Here is a 22,284-nt window from a genome sequence, read left to right on the forward strand (position 1 = left end):
AGCACAAGTGATAGGCACGTTTATATGACCATAAGGCAATGATTATTCGACTGCAAGAGAAGTCACTCAAGATGAGCTTCATATAATTCTCTCATATGATCAAAATATGTATTCAAGAATAGAGCAGATGGAAACAGAAGCTGCTGGCAATCCGGGATCATGAGTTCGAATCTTGCTTCGAGAAACCCTTGGTGGAGTAGAGGTAAATTATATATAGGTGTTATTAATAAATGCAAACATTAATTTAAGACATATATCATATAATCAACGATAACATTTCTAGATAAATTCTCTCAATTAATGATTAGAGAGATTAATTGAAAGAATATCAATCAAAGATTAAACAGATGCTTGTTACTACTTCCTCCATGATCACAGAATGTGAATTATGGCATAATTACATATTTTTTCAATGTGTACAAATAAATTAAATTAATAAAAACTGTACAAGCAATTATTTTGGCGTACCACGACAATTGTTAAACTAATTTTAATCTGTGAATATTGTGAGTACTTACACAACGGTTATTAAGGAGTAATTGAAAAGTGCTATAAACGCTTTTCACCGCTTGCTGTATAGTGATTATTTAGGAGTCATAAAAGAGTGTAACAAACGCCTCTCATGTTCAATCTCTAATACATTTCGAAGCAACTGTTAGGAGGTGTCTACAAACGTTGTATTAGAGCTTTCACCAAAACAATAAAGCTTGAGTTTAAATATGTATCTATAAACGTTGTATAAAAGTTGTTTCTATCCGGTTATTAAGGAGTCATTGAAAAGTGTTATAAACGCTTTTCACCGCTTGCTGTACAATGATTATTTAGGAGTCATAAAAGAGTGCAACAAACGCCTCTCAGGTTTACTCTCTACTAAATTTCAAAGCAGCTGTCAAGAAGTGTCTACAAACGTTGTATAAGAGCTTTCACCAAAATAATAAAGCTTGAGTTTAAATATGTATCTATAAACGTTGTATAAAAGTTGCTTCTACTCCTATACCGCGTATACATATAATGATGTAGTTGAACAGGTTCTCCAAACCAGTGTAAACAAGAGTTTTACAGAAGTTGTAATAAACAAATTGTACAGTTATTATTCAGCATGCAGTTGAATAAAATCACAATGGAAGCATTTCTTCAACAAGAAATTGATTTTGGGTAAACGTTTTGCTGAATACGTTAGACAACACCTTTGTGTTGCAGTTGTATAGGTTCTCCAAACCAGTGTAAACAAGAGTTTTATAAAAGTTGTGGTGAACACATTGTGCAATTATTATTCAACATGCAGCTGAACAAAATCAAAACGAAAGCGTTTATTCAACTGGAAATTGTTACTTGGGTAATGTAAACAGGGCATCAGCGTCTACCAGCATGAGATTTCAAGAGCAACTGAAATTCGTGCTAGTTGGCTAGTACACTAGCGCCAGTAAATCCGCACAGATGTAAACACCCCATAAACCAACTATGCAAAAACATAGCTAATAAGGGAAATGACGGCTTCGACATGACATACTATTTTCGGCAACCCAAATTGAAACGCTGATTTCACTGGATTTTCTTTAGAAAACACTTCGCTGAAAGCATTCAAACTATTCTTTAGGCTTTCAGCTTCAATTTGATTATATGTTTACCACTGAGAAAAAGCAATCTAGCAGGGTTTTCTTGAAATGAAACACACGCACTACAAAATGCTGCTGATTGCGAGTTTCCGATGAAAGCACAGCTGATTACTTCGTAGCTCAAATAGAAAGGTAGCATAATAAAAAGATGCTGTTCCCCCAATAGTCGCTCTCACTAGAGAAGATTGGAGCATTGTAAAAGCGTTTCAAAATAGTTTTTGACAATTCTTTCGACTTAAATTGTTAGAACAGCTGGCAGCAAAAAATTTTAAGCAAACCGCCCTAGTAGCAAGCTTGTCACAAATCAATTGTAGAAACTTATATACGACTTATTTCAGTCATAAACAAGTTGCTGTAACTAATTGTAATGAAAGTGTGCTACTCGGGCAATTCTGTATATGTGTGCGTTCCTTAGAGAAAAAGGCTATAGAAAGATGGTCACTACTTAGGTTGCCGAGAAATTTTAAATTCCCCTATTTTGTGTTGTTTATTAATTTAGTTGATAAGGCTCAAACGAATTAGCTTTACAGAGCCGAGGATTCTTGGTCACTATACAATACATCTTAAAACTATAGTCAAAAGGTACAACACAATAAACACTATATCTTCCGCTATCCAAAACGCCTCCTCCATCAGAACTGGAGCCACATCTAGTGGTTTAATTATATAGCAGTTACGCCAACGGGGGTCAGAGCCCTTCCATTTCAGAAATGGATGCAAAACGTGGTCAGCACTTACACACTCATCACTAAACGGTTGCTTTCCAAAGTCGACGACGCATCGATCGAAGGAACTGCTGATGAAAAACAATGAGGAGGACCACACAATGGTTGCTGTCGAGAAAACAGACGATCGTGTTTCACACATCGAGAGTGGCCTGCTTTTGTCGACAGCCGAGTGAACACTGAAATTCACCTATGTGTTTATTTATTCCCTGAGAGTTTCAAAAATGCCCGGAATGCAGTTTCGAACCCCTTCGAATACGGTTGTGTTTTAAGTTTGCTCTCTGTTTTGTGCGTGCGTTCGCTTTCATAGTTTTTGGCGGCATTTGCCGGATTAGCGCTGGCACTCTGCCTCCCGGACGGTTATACGTGTGTGATTGGTGGTTTTACCGCTTTCCGGGAAGTTTTAGAATCGAGAAAGAAAACGTGATTCATCATGTTTGCAAGCTTCAGATGAGATGTCACTATCTGCGTTGTTGGATTTTTTGTTTCTCCCGGACCAGAAATTTGAAGCATCGCGAGTGATAATTTTTAATTTAAGTTTACTTACCCGCTGTAATGTGCGTGAAAGAGCTCGGCACGGTCGATGTTGATTCACTCGCAATAATTTTTGCAAAAAATTAAGTGTTTTCGACCGAAATTGATACCAAAAGTGTATCAAAAGTGCTTCTGAGCGTGTTTCGCAGTTGGGTGTGGTGAAATTCGTGCATTCCCGGTTGATTTTCAGTGGAAATTCCGTATCACAAAATTGCTCACCGAGTTCCTTTTTTTGCCGTTCGAAAACGGCGGGTTTGCTTTTGCGAGAGTGACGTTTATTGGATCCGTTTCTTTGCGAGGGTGTGTTTTTTGTAACCAGCGGTGTGTAAGTGTGCTTGTGATTCTCATTGCCTACCGGGAGGCCGGTTTTAAGTCACGCTTTCGGCGTGTTGTTCTATCGAGAGTCTCGTCACCGTGTGCGAGTTTGAACACTGTCCGGTTGGTGAATTAGCCGGGGAAAGTGCTGATAATGTGTTCGCCGCGAGTTTTGGTGGTGATTCAATGGCCAACGTTGCCGTGAATCAGCAAAAGTGCTCGTCTGCTGGTCTCTCGCCAGTGTTGAAAATTGTGAGCAAGCTGAAGGATGCCTCACTGGATACGCCCAAGACTTGACGGGCGATAGCTGATTGCCGTGATCGGTTGCTGGGGAAAGCACTAGACGCGGACCTCCTCCCAGATGGCCATAGCAACGCAGGACGTATTACAACAAAGGTAATTGCTATTAGATATTTTTGCAAACAGTGACAGATAGCAGACATGAGGCTCAAGTGGAGGTGCCGTGCAAAGGTGTCATATCCTAGACAAATGGTAAGTTACAAACGCACTGTTTTCGTCGTTGTAGGCGCCGTCGTATTCACCGTCGTAGTTGCTTTCGTAATCGCCGTCGTAGTTGCCGTAGGCAGTACCGTTAGTATATTTAAAATTAGCCATCAACCGCTGAATCTAGGTTTTTGAATAATCGCGTATTTCTGTTGTTCATTACATACAAAGTGAAATTCGAGAACACAATTTCATTTTAATATCTTGTTTAATCAGGGTCTTAACAATCGTTACGTCGGCCATAGCTTGTTATGATGTAAGACACTAGGAGGCACGACCAAATCGAAGCATTGAATGTCGCGTGAAAGTGGAACTTAATGAAAGCCTAAGTACTCTTTCGTTGCTTTTAGTTTTCGGATTTGAAAGATCGTCGGTGGCAGTGGCTTGCTTACTGAGCAGAAAAACACGGTCCCAGGTCTTTTCATATTAAAAATGTATGGGAAGATCGCTTGTTTATCGTGTATTCTGTACAACTTTTCGTTGTCGTCGGAGCCGGGTTTGAATAGTTATAACAACTTGAGTAACGGTATAATGTGATATGAGAGGCTCGGTGGCCTTAGAGCAACCATTTTTGCTTACTGAGTAGAACATCATGAGTCTAATATCAAGCCCATCCACATTGAAGATTTGTCAATCGTTTTAGTTGTTAACATAACTACATAGTAATAACAGCAACTCGATGGTTAAAAAGGAGCTCGTCTGACTAGTGGCAAAAGTTTTTGCTTAGAGAGCAGAGGACCGTGGGTTCAATCCCAAGCTTCTTCGCGTTATATTATCGTTTCGACATCAATTCAGCTTATCGTTTACCAAAACGAACCCTGCTGCAAACCCAACCCTATTACCCAATATCCCAGTGATTCCTCGTGGAAGTGCAGAGGTGTTCTCGGCTTCCATCAAAGCGAGTGTCACGTCAACACATTCCTACCCCTTTCTTTCTTGACCTGTGTTCGGGCGCGGCCGACGCTGATATTGCCTAGTTTGAGATCACCAGTTTTTTCACATTGAGGATGATTGCTAGTACCAAGCATCGTCTATTGGTTCTCTGTGTAATTACAGCTGGTCTGGCAATAACAGAGTAGCATTTTTGTCTGTTGCATTTTTTTCGACAACAGTCCTTAGATACGTAAACCAAGCTTATATAGGGAAAATGGCTCTAATGTTGGCCAATGGATCTAAGATCAGACCCATTGCAAAAAATCTGATATTTATCAATTTTATCTAGATGAACGCGTCATTGGGACGGTACTAATGGATATTTTTGATCGCTATTGAAAATTTAGTCGATTGCTGAATTAATGTATGGGCCCAAATAAGGGGCATTTAGGCCAACATTACATCCATTACCCCTATAGTATTACATTCCCTGAAAATTTCATGAAATCGGTTTAGAGCCTTATTTTTGGCGAGTACTTCTAAGTGATACAATTTAACCCTTTAAGTTAGTAATAGTAGACTGTCTGTAATTTAAAACTCACGTTGGCATCTATGGAGAGGGGGTGTCATTTTGTGTTGTATGAACGATTATTCAAACAAGGGAAGGGAGAATCAAAATTCTATCAAAATCTATTTTCTTAGTTCATGGGCAGTCCTCAATTAATCCTTGCACAACAACAGAGGGAAATACCAGAATCCCGATCCTCCACCATTCGAGGAACGACTAATTTATGAAAAGCTTTATCTTAGTAATAGTAGATAGAGAAACTTACTACAAACTGATTAAAGACAGTTGGTCGTAGATTTCTAAATAGCCGTCGGAACAAATTCAAAATTATTCTCCCTTATTGTTTACACGAAATGATACACTCGCCAGTTGACTAGGTAATATACGGCAGAAATTGATATCGCGTATCATACCCCTGTATGTTTCTACTCTGAAACAACGCTAGAAACGTGTATGATTTATACACTCCTCGGTATCCGGATCCGTTTCCCGCTCTACCATATCCACATTAGCAATGAACGGTACCTACATATATTGTTGTAACACTGTCTTCCACTGTTGCAATGCGCACCCAGAATGTGATTTTTCATTCCACAATACATTTCCTCTCCGCGGTGCAGCCTAACGAGAAACGAACGACTTTTCCGGAACGAACCCTCACCGAATACCGTCTGTTTCGATTCCCGCGCCCAAGGATACGACCGTGGAAAATGCTTGTACTCTACAACAATGGCAAAGGCAAAAGAAAGGGGTAAATATTTGCCCTGTCTTCCCCTCGCCTAGGAAGCCTGAGCTGTGTTCTCAAATCGAATTCATATGAAAGGATTCAGGCGAGCAAGCAAACACATTGCTGTTTCACGGTGCGTATCGGATTTGTTCGTTGGTTGAAGGAACGAAGCTTCTATAAGGGAGAACAGCCCATAATGCACCCCTGGGGTAAAATGCCCACTTATAGAAAAACAGCGATAACTTTTCCTCAGATGCATTTTCCGGGTAACGGATTGTGTTTGTTTTCAACTTGAGGTTTCGCAAATGATTCTTGATCATAAAATCATATATTGACCTACTGATTCCCTTAAAAAATAGCATTTTGTGCAAAATATGATACAGTTGTTAAAATCGTCGACTTCAAATTAAGCTTTTAACAGCATATATCGCAAAAATTTAACTAATTCACTTTTCGTATATTTTTTAGATGTTTTACTTAATGAATCACAGTTTAACACTCTATTGCGACCTTATTTCTGATGTAACATAAAGGAATAATCATCAGGCGTCAGATCACCATGAATCAGGCGTTTTGCCCCGCTATCATATTGAAACCAATTTATAAAATACCTTGAAAATCATGAAAATGCATCTTTCTGTAGTTCGAAATCACTTGATCTTCGTAGAAAACATGGTAATGAACCAAACACCATTACTTTCTTCTTGATTTTAGCTTCCATACGCCAGCAATTGACGATTTTGCTTAAACGGTGCGTTTTGCACCATCCTACCCTATAGGAAAGGAATCCAATTCCGCAAAGTAAATGATCCGTGTAAATGACAGTGAATCTGTTTTGTGCAGAGCCAAAATGTCACTTGTTGTCGTTGTTTCGCATTTGGGCTAGGGTTTGTTGTTGTGGAGAGTTAGTCACACAGGAAGTCATCATAATTGAAAATTACACTGATTTATAGAAGAGCAATGTTTAAGGCTCACTCGGTCCTTTCCTCCCGGGGGCATGGATAATTTGATTATGGCATGTTTAACAAGCGGGATTATGACAGAATTATTAGTTGTCATATTTACGCTGTGGGCCATTAAGCTTTAAGGCGTGCCGCCGCTCTCGGTTCGGAGTCGGGAAATCCGCAATGAGTGGAGAGGTAATTTCGAATCTCAGATTGGATCATTTGTCATCGCTGCAGAGCGTCTGTTTTGACATCTGTTGGTTGGTATGCGAAATGATGGTAGCCAAACAAGATTGACTGAGCATAGGGTCCGTCATACTAAGCAAAAGCCGCACTTAACCTCTCTTTTTCGAACGGGTTAAAACTAAAAATTGAATGTTTTTCTCAAAGATGAGCTCTAAATTGATTTACACACTTAGATAGAATCATGGAACGTAAACAAACATTTCATGTAAAATTAAGTGTTTTCAAACCGAAACATAGGTAAGTCGACGAAGAGAACGTTTGATTGAATTGATTTTCTTTCAACTGATTCTTATGTCAAAAGGGCTGCTTACATGTGTCGGTCACAAGGAACTGAAATATAGTTGTCTTTTTCGTAGTGTGTAGATTTGATAAAGAGTCACACATTGTTAAGATATTGTTAAAATCTAACAATGCTTCTTGATTCCATTTCCGTCATTCCAATTTCAATTCCGTCCAATCACATTGAAACGTCATTTGATTCACTTAGAGCACCCGCATCAATGCGTTGCTATTCGGGCTGCTAGTTTGACAACTTTAGCCATTGCTATTTTAGTTAGCAACTTGTTTACGCACCGGTCATTGCTATCACGATTGTGAATTTACGTTTTCGGCTTTCGCACCGATAGTTGCAAAACTTATCGTCGAACTTCGAACTTAAATTGATCACAAAGTTTCGTGATTGTTTTTTCGACAATATTGATATACCTAAGCACGAAGACTGATGATTGAAGGTTAAGATCCAACTACAGACCCAGGTACTCAAGAAACGGTCTTCCGGAAGATCCAAATAGCCCAGCGATTTTTTTAAATCACTTGTTGTGATGCTACATGATTGAATTTGAATCTGGGACCAGCATACGCACACTGGTGGTTACGAAACTGTCCTCTGGGAGATCCGGAACATCCATAAAAATGGTCAATACGTAAAAATGATCGAAATATCGATCTTCGTAGGCTCATCTTATAAAAGTTGCGCACCAAAATGCATAAAGGCATTTTCGGATGCTCATTTTGATTACTAGATTAAATATTTTTGCTTGTGAATGTATCAAGCTCGGTTGGTCGAATTTAATACGGGTAGATCTATTAACATCAGAAAAAAATTGAAACCTTTAAGAAGTTCTGATTGATAGAAATGTGGGGAAGTTAAAAGATCTTTAAGAGTAAGTTTCTACAGCTCCAGGCAATCTAATAGATTTCAGGACAATTTACTTCATTTACTTACATTAAATTCAGGAAAATTTCAGCTTAATGACCTATGAGTAAGTTACGTGAACTTCGGGTAAGTTCTGAAAATGTTAGGGCAGTTCCATGAATATCAGGAAAACTGTGAGAACTTGAGGGACGTTCCTAAAATCTTAGGTTCGTTTCTAGAACTTTATGGCAGTTCCATTTATTTCAGTAAAATAGAGGATTCCATCAAGAAGTTCCGAAAATTGTAGGATAGTAAACAACTTCAGGGAATGAACTTAAAAACATTAAGAAAGCTACACAGAAGATCTATGTTTAAAGGGAAGTTTAAAGATCTTCTGGGCAGTTCCATTAATTTCTGAACAATTCCAGGAACATCATCAGGAGAACATAAGGGAAGTTCTGTAAGCTTCAGGAAACAATAGAGATCTTCAGGAGAGTCTGAGGAATGATTTAGTACTTAGTACAAGTACTTCAGGAATGCTTCGAGAGCAGAAGGACTGATCAGAGAAACTAAGAACAGTTCAACTAATTTCAAGGAAATTGAAGAATGTTTAAGAAGTTCCAAGAAGCTCAGGGAATTTCCGAAACTTCATCAAAGTACCAAGACCTTTATTTAAATTTCAGAAACATGAGCATCAGGAAAATGTGAGATTATTTTAATGGAGTTCCATGGTTTTCAATGCAGTCTAAAGAACTGCAAAAAAAAATGCAGGAACGATCAGCGACGATCTTTTAAAATGTTCAGAAATCTTCAAGAACGTCTAGAGACCTTCATTGAAGTATATAGATTTTAAGGTAATTTCATTTTTTTTGGGAAGTTCTTGGAACTTGGTAGATGATAAGAGATATCTTCATATCAGTTTCATTTATTTAAGAAAAATTGCAGGATATTTCAAGGAAATCAAAGGAATTATGGGATATTTCAAGAATTTCATGAATTTTGCTATGCTTCAAAAACAATGCGAGGTCTTCAGGAAATTTTATAAAGGGAAAATGTAGGTAATGTCGGCCTACATGTCCCTAATTTGGGCCCATACATAAATTCAGCAATCGACTAAATTTCCAAAAGCGACCAAAAATATCCATTAGTACCTTCCTAATGGCGCGTTCATCTAGATAAAATTGATAAATAGCAGAGTTTTAGCGATGGGCCCAAATTAGGGACATGTAGGCCGACATTACCTACATTACCCTTATGTATGATTAAAATTTCCGGAACAATAGAAAAAATATTACAATTCAGGAAAGATTCAAAACCTCAAGGAAGTCCAAATAAAACTAGAATTTTTACGCGAATTGTCTACTTTTGTGGATTTTCAAAATCTTCCAGAGAACCACACCGCTACCTGATTGCATATGCTAGTCCTAGATCCTAATTCATACATGTACCTTCAGAATAAGTGAATCGTGAAGCTCTTTAATCTTTTTTTTATGAATTGATCACTTTTACGCATGGTCCGGACCTCCCGAAAGACCGGATTGTGGCCACCAGAGTTCGCTGGTCCCAGATCCAAACTCATTAATGTAGTATCAAAATAAGTGTGAACACCGGTACCGTCGAGTTGGTCACCCTACCCTCAACCGGTTCCACCGGTTGACTGACAAGCTGATGGCAACGATGAGAACGAGTAAACAAATGTAGAATAGTAAAAAGATAAACAATACAGATAGACAAGGTGGAGTTTATTTCAATAGTCTACTAAAAATCAGTTGTTCTGCAAATGAATTATTTGCCTAAGTGCTTAAATTTACATTCCTTTACATACTTAAACCTAGTGAAGGTAAGAACGCTTAGTGAAATCTTAAAATTAGACCCTTAACGTTAAATTAATTTTAAACCTACTTAGGACCAAAACGTAACCTAGAAGTTGGACGGTAAATAGAAAGGATTAATTCTATAGGGCCCCTGAAATGTAAGTTTGCATTGTATTACTAAAATTAACCGTTCACTAAATTAAAACAATTGTTACAGTTTTGAAGCATACGTCAATATAGCTGCGAAAATCAGTGCGTTGCCTTTCCTGTCGCAACAATAAATGATTTATAAAATACAGAGCTCTAGGATCTTTTCTATGAATCGGCCCCCTTTACGGATGTCCCGGATCTTTCGAAGGTCCATGGCCACCAGAGTGCACGCACATACTGGTTTCAAATCAAAATTCATTCATGCAGCATAACAACAAGTTGATAAAAAAATCTAGATCCTTTTTACAAATTTTACACATTTATTGATGTTGCGGTTCTTCCAGAGGAATGTTTTACTGTCCCTTGGGTCCACATTTTTGTTCCACATCCAAAATCATTCATATATCACAATGTACAAATGAAAAAAAAATGGTTGGGTTGTGTACAAGACACGACCGCATGGTTGACGTAGACTGCGTTAAGCTGTGTAGTGAAATTCTCGTGCATGTTTTCTAGATATTGATTTAAAATACAACAGAAGTAACCTATGAGTTCGGTCCTAAGCACATATTTTGGATTTCCTACTTAGTCAAACTTGGTTAAATTCAGGACATTATCAAAATGCGAATACATATTCTATTACATTTGGTTCCTAAATTATAATCAGATATGAGTAAGGCTTTCTTCAGGTGATTCATTGAAGCGTCCAATAATGACCGTCGTGATGGATGATATTCCCTATCACTTCAAGATTTCTAGGACACAAATCTTGGATGGTTGTGACATCACTCATGAAATTGAAACACCTTGTGTACTGGACTGCAACAAACGTGAAGTTCCAGTTTCTTTGTTATAAGTTTTGTGAGAGCTGATATCTGTACTCTTGAAATTTGTATGTTGTAATGAGATTGATGCTCAGCGATTCAGCTTCAAAACGATAAAAATAAATGCACACACAAAACCGGAGTTTTGGAGTTGGCGCTGTTCCGCTGGTAGGAAGTGACAAATAAAAATTGAGAGAAGTGGGAATAATTCGCTTTCGGTGCATATTCAGGTGAAAAAAGTGAACGACAACCTAAAGAAATTAATCAGGGTCTTTGTCGTTCAGTTTTTTCCCCGGAAATTATTGTTAAACAAGCTACAATTAATTAAAAATGATTTTTCCTCATACAGTTTTACCTGCTTTACTACCAGTTCCCAGAGAGCCAAAAAATTCAAATTTGAGAGAGAAAATTTGCTCTCACGACCTCAATTACTCAACATGCCATGTATTTTGTTGACACTCGATTTGTGATTTCCCTTTCACAGATTACAAAATAGAGTACCTGACACTACAAAACATGTCTGGTACCTCTATATATGCATTTACTTTAACATTTGAAATCCCTCATTTTTTACATACTCTGCGCAAAAGATAATTTATGCCCCGCTCCATACATAAAATTCGGCGGGAAATTCTGTGAGGGGTGAGTTATTTTGTGTGCAGAATGTGTAAAAAAGGAGGGACTTCGAATAATTTTTTTTTTTTTGTTATAGTCACTTTAACACTCTTGGGTTATTCGTGACTTCGAATAATAATCTAAATGCATATATAGAGGTACCAGACAAGTTTTGCACTGCAGTGTCCTCTGTGAACAATTATAGCAAAACAGATTGTGTGTAGTTTCCGATAGATGTCACCGCAAGCAACAGCAGTGACATCTGATGGAACATGAATGCAGAAGCTTGACAAAATGATTAATTTTGCATCAATGTTATGCAACATTTCAAAGTTGATCGAGATGATATCAATTAGCCATGAATCCCTCCAATAAGTTCTCGGTACACATTTATCTACCGATAAAACAAATAAAAAATACTGAGGTTGTGTTCCATTTGGAAAATTTTCACTCAGATTTGACACTTCGAACATAAATTAAGATGTTCGTAAATCCTTCTGTTTTAGATCGGCCGATTTTCGAGAAAGCGTCTTTCCAATAATTGATTCCTTGTCTGTCAGAAATAAGTCTACAGGAATAGTAGGTTCATTTGAAAACTTTTCATCTGTCAAGTATGAGTAAAAATTCACCAAATGGAACACAGCCTTAATAACTTGAGCACAGAATCGTTTCTTGTTATGGTTGTCGTATTAGATGCTAGATAAAAACTTCTTTTATCGATATGTAGCATAGCATAGCATAGCATAAACCAGGTTGCACAATGTCGTAGGTGGTACGAGCTCTAAACTGTTGTTAAGAAGGAGGCGCATCCTCATCCGTTGCTGTTAGATAGTAATTTGTGATTAATTAAACTTCTTTTATCGATTATGTGTGCTGAAAATACCTGGGCCGAGTGGATTCAAGGAGATAGTCGACGAAGAGAATCTTTTAAGTGTTACTTAGGACTTAATACAATGTTCAGCTTGAATTGTTTCGCTTAGCTGTAGCAATGTAAACAGAAAATCGATAAAGAGAATCGAACATTACAAGTAGGCCCTTTTGAACGCTCACTCTCGAATTTCAGAACCTAGCACTGAAAAAATCTCGACGGTACCTCTATTTATGCTAAGAGATAAACATTGCAAGTCCCTCCTACTTGAAGAACTATGCAATAGAACGGCTTGCTTTGCCTCGCCCCATATGCTATGCCTCGCCAGCATAATTTTCCAAGTAGGAGGGACTTTCATAGCTAATCTAAAAGCATAAATAGAGGTACCGTCTGATAATTTCAGTGCTTGGTACAGAAAACTGTAATCTGTGTAGGAAAATCCTTTTAATCACCACAGAAACACCCCGTTCCCGTTTTCTTATGCAAAATAATGAATGTGCGTTCACAAGAGGCACGAAATCTTAAAAAAACCATAATAAGATTTTTTTTAATCTTTAATATTACTACTTTGGTCCATGATAATAATTTTACTATAACTTGTCTTCACAACTTTCGTTATCAGATTGACTGCTGCTTGTATGAAATCAATCTTAGTTTTATAGTGCTCATAGGTAAAATGAAGTGATACGTATATAATGTTAATGGTTTAGGTATAAATAACAGAAGGGCATATAGAATTATGATGCGATACGTTGACTTCCAAAATCTTTGTTTATTCGAAAGAAGATCTCAATTTAAATTTTATTCATACCTAATTCTTTATGGATAATTTGAGCTAAGAATTCTAAGTTCCTATAGGAGTATCGGATTGTGCCTCAGTAGTAGACAATATAATCAATTATATTATTTTCTAATGATATAAGCCCTTTTCATATGGAATTCTTGATTAATCCAAGTGATTAGTTGCTGATTAGACAAAATTGAATCACAAATGGAGCTTCATTGGGTTTTGAGATGATTTTGAGCTTCACTGGTTTAGTTTTGTGTAAAAATGGTACGTTAAAAAAAATCAGTTCAGGCATGAAAAAGTTTTTGTAAGAAAAACTATTTTTTTCTTAAAAGTGCCCATCTCGCGATGTATGGACGGTTGGTAGTAAACATAATTACCTATCTTGAGGCAAAGTTTCATCCAAATCAAACATGGCCATTTTTTTTTTAAATCAACTTTAAATTTTAAAAATCAATTTTTTTTCAGTTTTTTTTTTTTTTTTTTTTTTTTGATAACTTGGACAATTTCCTAAAAGTCATCCATACAACACATTTTTGTAGGAGTTGTCATTTTTCCATAATATTTTTGTGAACAAAATCGGCAGAAAAAGTTTGACCCTTCTCAAATGTTAGTCTAGATAAATTTTGGAAAAACTAAGTATGCAAAGTGGCATATTTAGTCAAGGTCCACACATCCAGAAAGTTTCATTGAAATCTGAGAGGGTGCTGCCAGCTCCGAATACGATTTGGCACGAAATGTGTCAATTGGTACACAGCCCAAGAAGTATTTCTCGATTACTTTTTCGAAGGGACGTATCAGCTTTCGTAAACAACGCATTTGATCGTCGATTTGGCGTAACTGGTAGCTCGCCCACACATGCTAGTACAACTATCAAATAGGGGAAAATTTTCCCAACCTGTTAGCGGTGTTAGTATGTGGGGCGAGCTATTAGTTATGCCAAACCGACGATAAAATGTGTTGTTTACAAAAGCTGATGTGTCGTTCCGAAAAGTAATCAAGATTTGTAGTTATCATTCAGGCAAGGAGCGCTTGCGGCGTCGCCTCGACGCCGCTACCAGCAGCCAATGATCTCGACGGGAACGACGCGCAAAGTTCGAGGTGCAAAACTCGAACTCTGCGCGCTTGACAGGAACCGCCTTCCTACTGCTTCTGCTGTTGCTGCTGCTACTGCTGCTGCTGCTGTTACCTGCTTACCCGCCGTCCGAAGCGAAAATGAGTTGAGACACATTAGCAGCGCTGTTTTATAACTTTTCTGATTCAAGTAGCACGATGTGCAACCAAATTGTACTTGATTATGAGGACTGGGTTTGGGGAGAACGTTTATTTCATGAAAACAGTGATAAAATTATCACTTTTTATTAGTACATTTTTAAAACAGTTTTTATGAAAAATTGAAAAGCGTTTATTGTAACAGCTTATTTCCCATCGATTGGTTTATTTGGATTTTAATTTCATCTATAAATGACAAAGTTATTAGCGTTCAAAAAATTACAACTTTTCGTGACGGTCGCAATTTTAGATTTTCGATTTACCCCAGTACCTTCCCGTAAGACGTAGTCTACGTCAAAACAAAACAAACATTTCATAGATAGCAACGCTTGGGTCGGTTGCTATCGCGCTACTATACATTTGTCAACCCGCTGTTCACCGAGCGGCAGATTGTGACCCCCAGTGCGGTTACTGCGTTATGGTGGAGGGTGCTAAAATAGCTTTAGCAATGCATTGGTGCGGGTGCTCTTAGGCACAGTGTTCGGAAAAACTCAAAAACTCAAATCTTATGCATGAGTTTATGTTCCAATGAGTTTAGGCTTGTAAAATTCAACGTCGAAACGTGCATTACTTTATATTTTGGCGTTATTCATTGTTTTTACTAGGGGTTAAAACGGTTGACGTTTTTTACTACACTCGCTTCGTTGTCGTGCGCGACTGTCAGTCCGACTGTATCACTAGGACATCGTTGCTTGCTATATTCAGAATTCACACAAGCACAACATCAGCAGCTCTTATTATGAGAAAAACTATAATACATACATTCGCGACGGTCTTCGGCAGCAGTGTCGTATGACAGAGCCTGTCATATGACATTTTAGTTGGGTACTGTAATTTGACAGCTTGTTTTGCAAGTGTCGCAAGCAAAGGCAGTCGATTATCACAGAAAATGTGTCGACAACGGTGACCGCTTAAAAATGTATTATGCCTACAGCCGATCATTTCCGATAAAAGCACAACCTGCTTTATTCAACTCGACACTCGAACGCACACTTGCAACTAGCCTTGTGGAAGCCCCTGATCCTATAATCGCAGTCGAGCCTATGCTTCCAGCGTTCAACAGTCGTCCCAGCCCTGCGTTTGAGTTAGGAGAGGGGGTCTTCCAAACTCCAACTGTAGGCAAGTACAATCAGCAAGCAACAACTGCTCTGTCTGAAAAATTCTTGGATTCCATAGTGCCATTGTATATGTCTGCTCCTCGACAATTGTGGTCTGAAGATGACATTAACAGTATACCAGCCCCACCATACCAGAAGCCGAGACGCTCCACAGAAAATTCACCGGAAGAAGCATCCAGATCCTCTGATCTAGTCCTGCCGAAGATTGACGACTTACACCATTATGATGAATCAACTTCTGTTTGTTTACTGGGACGCACTGCCGTTGGCATCATGGAAGCCCCCGAGCCCCCCGCCACAGTCGAGCCATTCCCGCCAGCGACCTGCAGCCGTCCCTGCCCTGTGTGCGGGCCTGGTGAAGGGGTCTTCCAACCACTCGTTTACAGCAAGTATGAACTCGTCCATGTGAAAAAAAAACTGTTGATCCGCCACTTGGTTTCAGTTCATCTTCGCTTATGGCCACCACTTCGAGCCTTTCAACGCCAGATGATTTTTCGCTGCCTGATAGTTCACCGTTCTCTCGTTCGGATCCTGGACAAGTTACCATTGACACGGGTCGCAACCGAACCCTCTAGCGGTTTACGAGTCTACTATCAGAACACCAGGGGGCTCATGACTAAATTGGACGATGTTTATCTGGCTGCGCTTGACGGGGAATATGACGTTTATGTATTCACGGAAACTTGGCTCGATGGGATGATCAGTTCAGTGCAACTGTTTGGTGGCTCTTTTACTGTCTACAGATTAGACCGTAATTCATCCAACAGCATTCGTACTCGCAGTGGTGGTGTCCTCATCGCTGTTTCCAACGCATTCGCCTCCTGCGTAATCGCCAACGAACTATTTACTACAATTGAAGCGGTTTGGGTTAAGGTCAGCCTCACTTCGCGGAACATCCTCATTGGAGCGGTGTATATTCCCCCTGAACGTCGACATGACTGCAGCACAATGCAGCTTCATCTGGATGCTATAGAATTTACATCGTCCATGGCTGATATAACGGATGTGCTTCTTCTGCTTGGTGATTTTAATCAGCCTGGGCTTAGTTGGTCACCCTCAGGCCAGGGTTATACGTTTCCAGATCCGATTGCATCTTCAACTACTCCTGCCAGCCGCTTGCTTGTTGACGGCACGGCTTTTCATGGACTGAGCCAGATAAACCTTGTTCCCAATTTCCAGTCTCGTTTTCTTGACTTGGTTTTTGTTAGCGAAAGAGCACTTCTGGACTGTGTTGTCGCTGAAGCGCCTGATGTCATCGTTCCTCTTGACAATTTCCTCCCTGCTTTGGATATATCTATCGCGAACGGATCTCAAATTCGTTTTGATGAAACCACGACTGCCACTCGGCTCAATTTCCGGAAGACCGATTTCCGTTTGCTGAGGCATTCCTTGTCTCGGATCAACTGGAACGTGTTGAATGACCTTGATATCGATACAGCAGCCGCTCGCTATAATAGCCTTTTGCGCGACTGTGTTTGTTCTTCAGTACCGAAGTGCCTACCTCCAAGACCGCCTTGGTCTAACGCTACTCTCCGCAACCTGAAACGAGTGCGATCTAGAGCTCTCCGTGCTTTCACTCATCGACGATGTACCCTTATCAAGCGAATTTTTTCAATTGCCAGCAATGATTATCGCCAATTGTCATATTGAAGTTATGACAAAGGTCGTATATCAGGGTTTAGCGGTTGTCATCGTACAGTTCCCCCCAGCCCATGAGAGTTAAAATCTCCTAAGATCAACCGAGGCTCAGATAAAGCTGAGCAGATATCAGAGAAACCTTGGCGAGAAATCGCAGTTCTTGGAGGAAGATATACTGAGGTAATACTGAGGCTTTTACCTCGAATATTTACCTGACATGCGACAACTTCAATGCCTGCCACGGAAGGCAGATCGATTCTATAAAAGGAATGGAGCTTATTAATCCCGAGAAGCACCTCTCCATACGAATCTGCTCGATCAAGGCGAATAATGTTAAAATCGTGGAAAGGGAGATCGGTGTCTAAAGAAAGCCATGTTTCACAAAGAGCAAATGCATCACAAAGTGAGTTGTGAACTAAAAATTTGAATGTGTCAAATTTCGGTATAAGATTTCTACTGTTCCACTGAAGAACAGAGATCATATCCCCGACCTCATTCGGAAAATTATCCATCAAAGGATATGATCGATGCCAGAAAGGACCACCTAGAAGCTAGTTGCTTCAAAAGAGTTTTCACAAATGGAAGCACTAAATTAATAATGTTCCTAGTTGAGTCAGAGACGAGAATATATTGAAGATGCTCTCCACAATTCCGGAGAACGTGAACATGGGAGCATGTTCTTGCTGATTTTTCAGCTGTTCTTCTGACTGAAAAACTGGGATATCTGGGGCTTTAGATGATCCCAGAAGTGGCGGAAAGTCCTTGTTAAAATTACAAGATTTAAATTCCGGTTTTGGGGGTTTCGGTACATATCCGCTACCTCTTAAATTTGTCAAGGTAGGTTGAGAGTCCATACGAGAGGTCTTACGAGGATTTTGAATGACGTTTTTTTTTTAATCGCTTTATCGTGTTGCCTTTATAGACAAAGGGACTACCTTCACCAACCTCTGAGTCAGAGCCCTGATCAGCATCTGGCAAAATGGAGTATGTGTTTTTGCTTTTTGGGGTGGTTTGGGAAGATGAAGCGGTGTTTTTTAAGAGTTCTGCAAGTGACGTCTTGGAGCGAGCTTGCAAAGACCGCTTAAGTTTTTCTCCCTGCTGTTTGTAGGGAGATTCGTCACTTGAATGCCCAAGGATACTCTTTGCAGTAAACACATTTTGGTGTAGCCCAGCAAGGACCATCTGCATGCAGCTCACAACATTGATCGCAGCTCGGTTTGTTGGAGCAGAAGTCAGCGGTGTGACCAAGTTGCTTGCATTTTAAGCAGTTCATTACCCGCGGATCAACAATGGATGTCGCGGTTTGATGTTGCAGTGGCGTGATGGCGTGAAATTTGTTGGTTAAAGATGAACAGTTCATCAGCCGGACTCAGCCGGAAATGACTGCTTCCTTTCTCGAACGATTGAGCGGCAACTGCAATTCCGCGATGCTCACTACACTGATGTATACTATAACACCACTCAGTATGAAAGCGGATTAAAAAAACCTCAATAAGGAAAAAAACTAGTACTGAAAACGGAATTCAAGCAACACTAGACCGAAGCAGTCGAACTTTCGATGCTGAATGATTATTACGAAATTAGTTCAAAATTATTTAACTGATAGAAATCTGCAGGTAAATTTTCAAATTTCCAAATCTGATCGATTACCTGTTAGAGCAGGAGTTCCTCAGGGTAGCATGTTTGGGCCTATATTGTATAACATTTTAACAATCTTTGTTCGCCGATGACACAAGCATTTCTGCAAAAGGAAGAAGTCGTAGTATTTGCAGCAGACTACAGAAAAGTTTAGATATTTTCTCTTCTTATTTACAAAAATGGGAGATTTCTCCTAACTCAATTTATAATATTTCCACATAAGCCTAGAGCTTCCTTTTAGAAACCTAGTAGTAGTCACTTGGTCACTATGAACGGAGCTCCAATTTCTTGGTTAAGTCAAGTGAAACATCTTGGAACTAGATGATGATGATGATGGTCCCACATCTTACCCCTACAAAGGTTTGAGCTGGACGATTTATCTTTAAGATAATTAAATATAACATTTAACCAGGTTAGCAAACAAAATCGAACTGGTTTAAGTTACAGTTATAAATTCCCTCTAGAGTTTACAGTTGCTTCACAGTGATAAAAATGTGGAAAAGCTCAGGCGTCCATCTCTTTTTGTCCACCTAAGTGTACATAAGTATTACAAGCAATCAAGAGTTAATGAGCAATCAACAAAGCATCCTATTACACTAGCAACCCCGCCATCTGATGCTATCATAATTTTCAGCAATGTCAGGAATGCTCACGAACCCCCAACATTTGGCAGAAAACTTACTACTAAATCAAGGTATCTTCCAAATAAGCTTCAAATTTGCATTTTTTTTATCAAATTTTAAATTCAGTCCTCTATATCCGTAATACGCGCGCGAGGCTCAAACCTTTGTAAACTTTTTTTTTAAATCTACTACTATTAAATCAAATACTAAAAATCCATCATCACCCTCGTGGCGAACAGAAATAGTTTTTGCAGCTCTACAATAACGATTAAAAAGTCGTTATGACAGCTATCCATACAAAATAATCCGTTAGAGATAACTTCGTCAAGATACATAATTTGTCAATTCATAAAAACAAATCACTGGATAACTGTTCAAAAAACAGTTTTAACGTGTGAAATGCAGTGTCTTTTAAATTCTGTAAGTGCTGCTAAACATTTGATATGTCTAGGCATCGAATTGAAAACATTTATTCGTTTATAAAATAATGAATTTTGTGAAGCACAAGTCAAGAAATGTGGTGTTCTTATTGCAACCGCGTTTCTATTATTATATCTATGAAAGCCACTTCCTTTTTCAATTCGATCACACAAATATCGAGGCAGCAAACCGTTAACTACTTTAAAAATGAACACCATAGTCAAATATACAATTCTTTGCTTCACCGACAGCCATTGTAAGGCGTCTAGCATCAAAGTTGAGGAAGTGAATCTAATGCATCTCAAAATCAAACGCATTATTTTATTCTGCAAGCGCTGTAATCTCGATATTTGTGTGCATTGGCCAGAAATAAAATGGAAGGGCAAAAGTCAAGATGAGGAAAGAGGATAGCTGTATTTTACTGGCAATAGCTAAATAATTTTTCAGTCGACATATAATTTCATACTTCTTGGCAATTTTCTTGATGACATTGTCAATGTGTGAGTTGCACTTAAGTGTGTCATCAATAATCACGCCAAGATATTTAATCTCCCGAACGCGATCAAAAGTCTCATCATCAATTTCAACAGAGACGTTCTCATTTACTTGATTCTGCGAAATTACCATAAATTTAGTTTTACTTGTAGGGTAGAGAACTACTTCGGCCTAATCGCCCATTTTGGGCCTATCGAGCAGAAAACTTCAAATAAATCCATGATTTCAGAGTTAACAAGTCAATTATGCGGTTGGTACGAAACTTTAGTTAATAAGCTACCGAACGAAGTCAATGAGAACGCGTGATATGAAGGTTTGCACCCATTATTCCAAAAAACAAAAGAAGCGCTCCGACCGAATCATGTTTTATCTTCATCCGATAGGCCGAAGTGAATTCATAGGCGTTTCAATTGCGTTTCAATGCGTTAGGCCAAGTTTAGAATCCGTAGGCCGAGTTTGGCGTCAAGAAGCAGTGTTAGACTTTTGACAATATCTCATCAATTGGTTTCTCTTTATCAAATCTTACGGTACGTACGGAAAGGTAAATAAATTTGGAAGCCATCAGTTATAATAACATTCCGTTTGGTGCTAAACTGCGCTAGATTAAGAAAGACTAAGTGCGGGTTGTGCTTAATAGGCCGGAAATGGGGTAGTTAACCCTATTCAATTCTACTTAGCGAACGCAAATCTTCATTCAAGTGCAAAACGGCATCATCTAAATCCTTAGCTGCAATGAATAACACAGTATCATCTGCAAAAAGATTAATGTCGCAAAATCATAAAACACGTCGCAAGTCATTAATGTACATAATAAATAACAGGGGCCCTAATACACTTCCCTGGGGCACTCCAAGGTTTTTCCCCACGGGACTGGAAACAGAATCATTAAAAACAGTCCGTTTAGTTCTGTCAGACAAATAGCTTTCAAACCATTTATATGCAGCACTCGTAATTCCAAAGCGCTTGATTGATCTTAACAATAAGGGCCTAGAAATTGTTTCAAAAGCGTGTTTAAAATCCAAAAAACAGCAACAATCGTATCTTTACACTCCAAGTTATTTTTTCACTTCGCCACCAAATTCAACGCGGTTTCACAAGAATGACCTTCCCGATATCCCAATTGTTCCAGACCAAAAATTAACTTTGAAAGATCACATTAAGGGCATTCAAGCCAAATGTAGCCAAATTGTAAAACGTTTGTATCGACTCATAAACAGGAGATCCAAACTTTGCCTCAAGAATAAACTTCTAATATTTAAACAAGTTTTTAGACCGACCATGCTTTGCGCTGTGCCAATATGGTCTAGTTGTTGCACTACCAGGAAAAAAAAACCACTTCAAAGGATTCAGAACAAAGTTCTGAAGATGGTTTTGAAGTTGCCCCTAGTACAGTACTACCGAGATACTTATAATTTGCGAATGTTGAGACTGTAGAGCAAATGTCCAACAAAATAATTAATAATTTCAGACATACTTAGATAAGATGCAGTTTAAGTTTTAAGTTTTAAGATATCAATTGTTATACTGACATGCATATTTAGAACCTCCATTGCGTACGATCCTTAATAAATCTCAAAACTGACACAACTCACAATTGACAAGCTCACGAGAATTAAATAATGCCAAAACAAATAACTCTTCAACATGGTAACGTTTCTTGCGAAAAGTGAAGCGAAAAATCTTTTGAATTGCTTCGAAAAATTGCAAGGACCATCATGGAACCAACAGCTGGACCTTCGACAAAATCAGTGCGAAACCGAAATTTTTTGTCAGTGCGAACCTCAACCTGAGCTGGGTTTTAAAAGCAAGCGAACAAACTGACGTTTGTCAGAAAA

The 22,284-nt window shown here is 38.8% G+C and overlaps 1 protein-coding gene across 1 annotated transcript in view; it reads left to right on the forward strand.

The window, feature by feature from the left end:
• The window catches only part of LOC135713003 (uncharacterized), a 46,051-nt gene that overhangs the window by 5,518 nt on the left and 18,249 nt on the right, over positions 1–22,284 (forward strand). The gene's annotated exons all lie outside the window — the stretch shown is intronic.

The sequence above is a fragment of the Ochlerotatus camptorhynchus genome, unplaced genomic scaffold, assembly GCF_037179485.1.
Source record: "Ochlerotatus camptorhynchus isolate MF236.1 unplaced genomic scaffold, CSIRO-AGI_Acam_v1.1 ptg000529l, whole genome shotgun sequence".
Lineage (NCBI taxonomy): Eukaryota > Metazoa > Arthropoda > Insecta > Diptera > Culicidae > Ochlerotatus > Ochlerotatus camptorhynchus.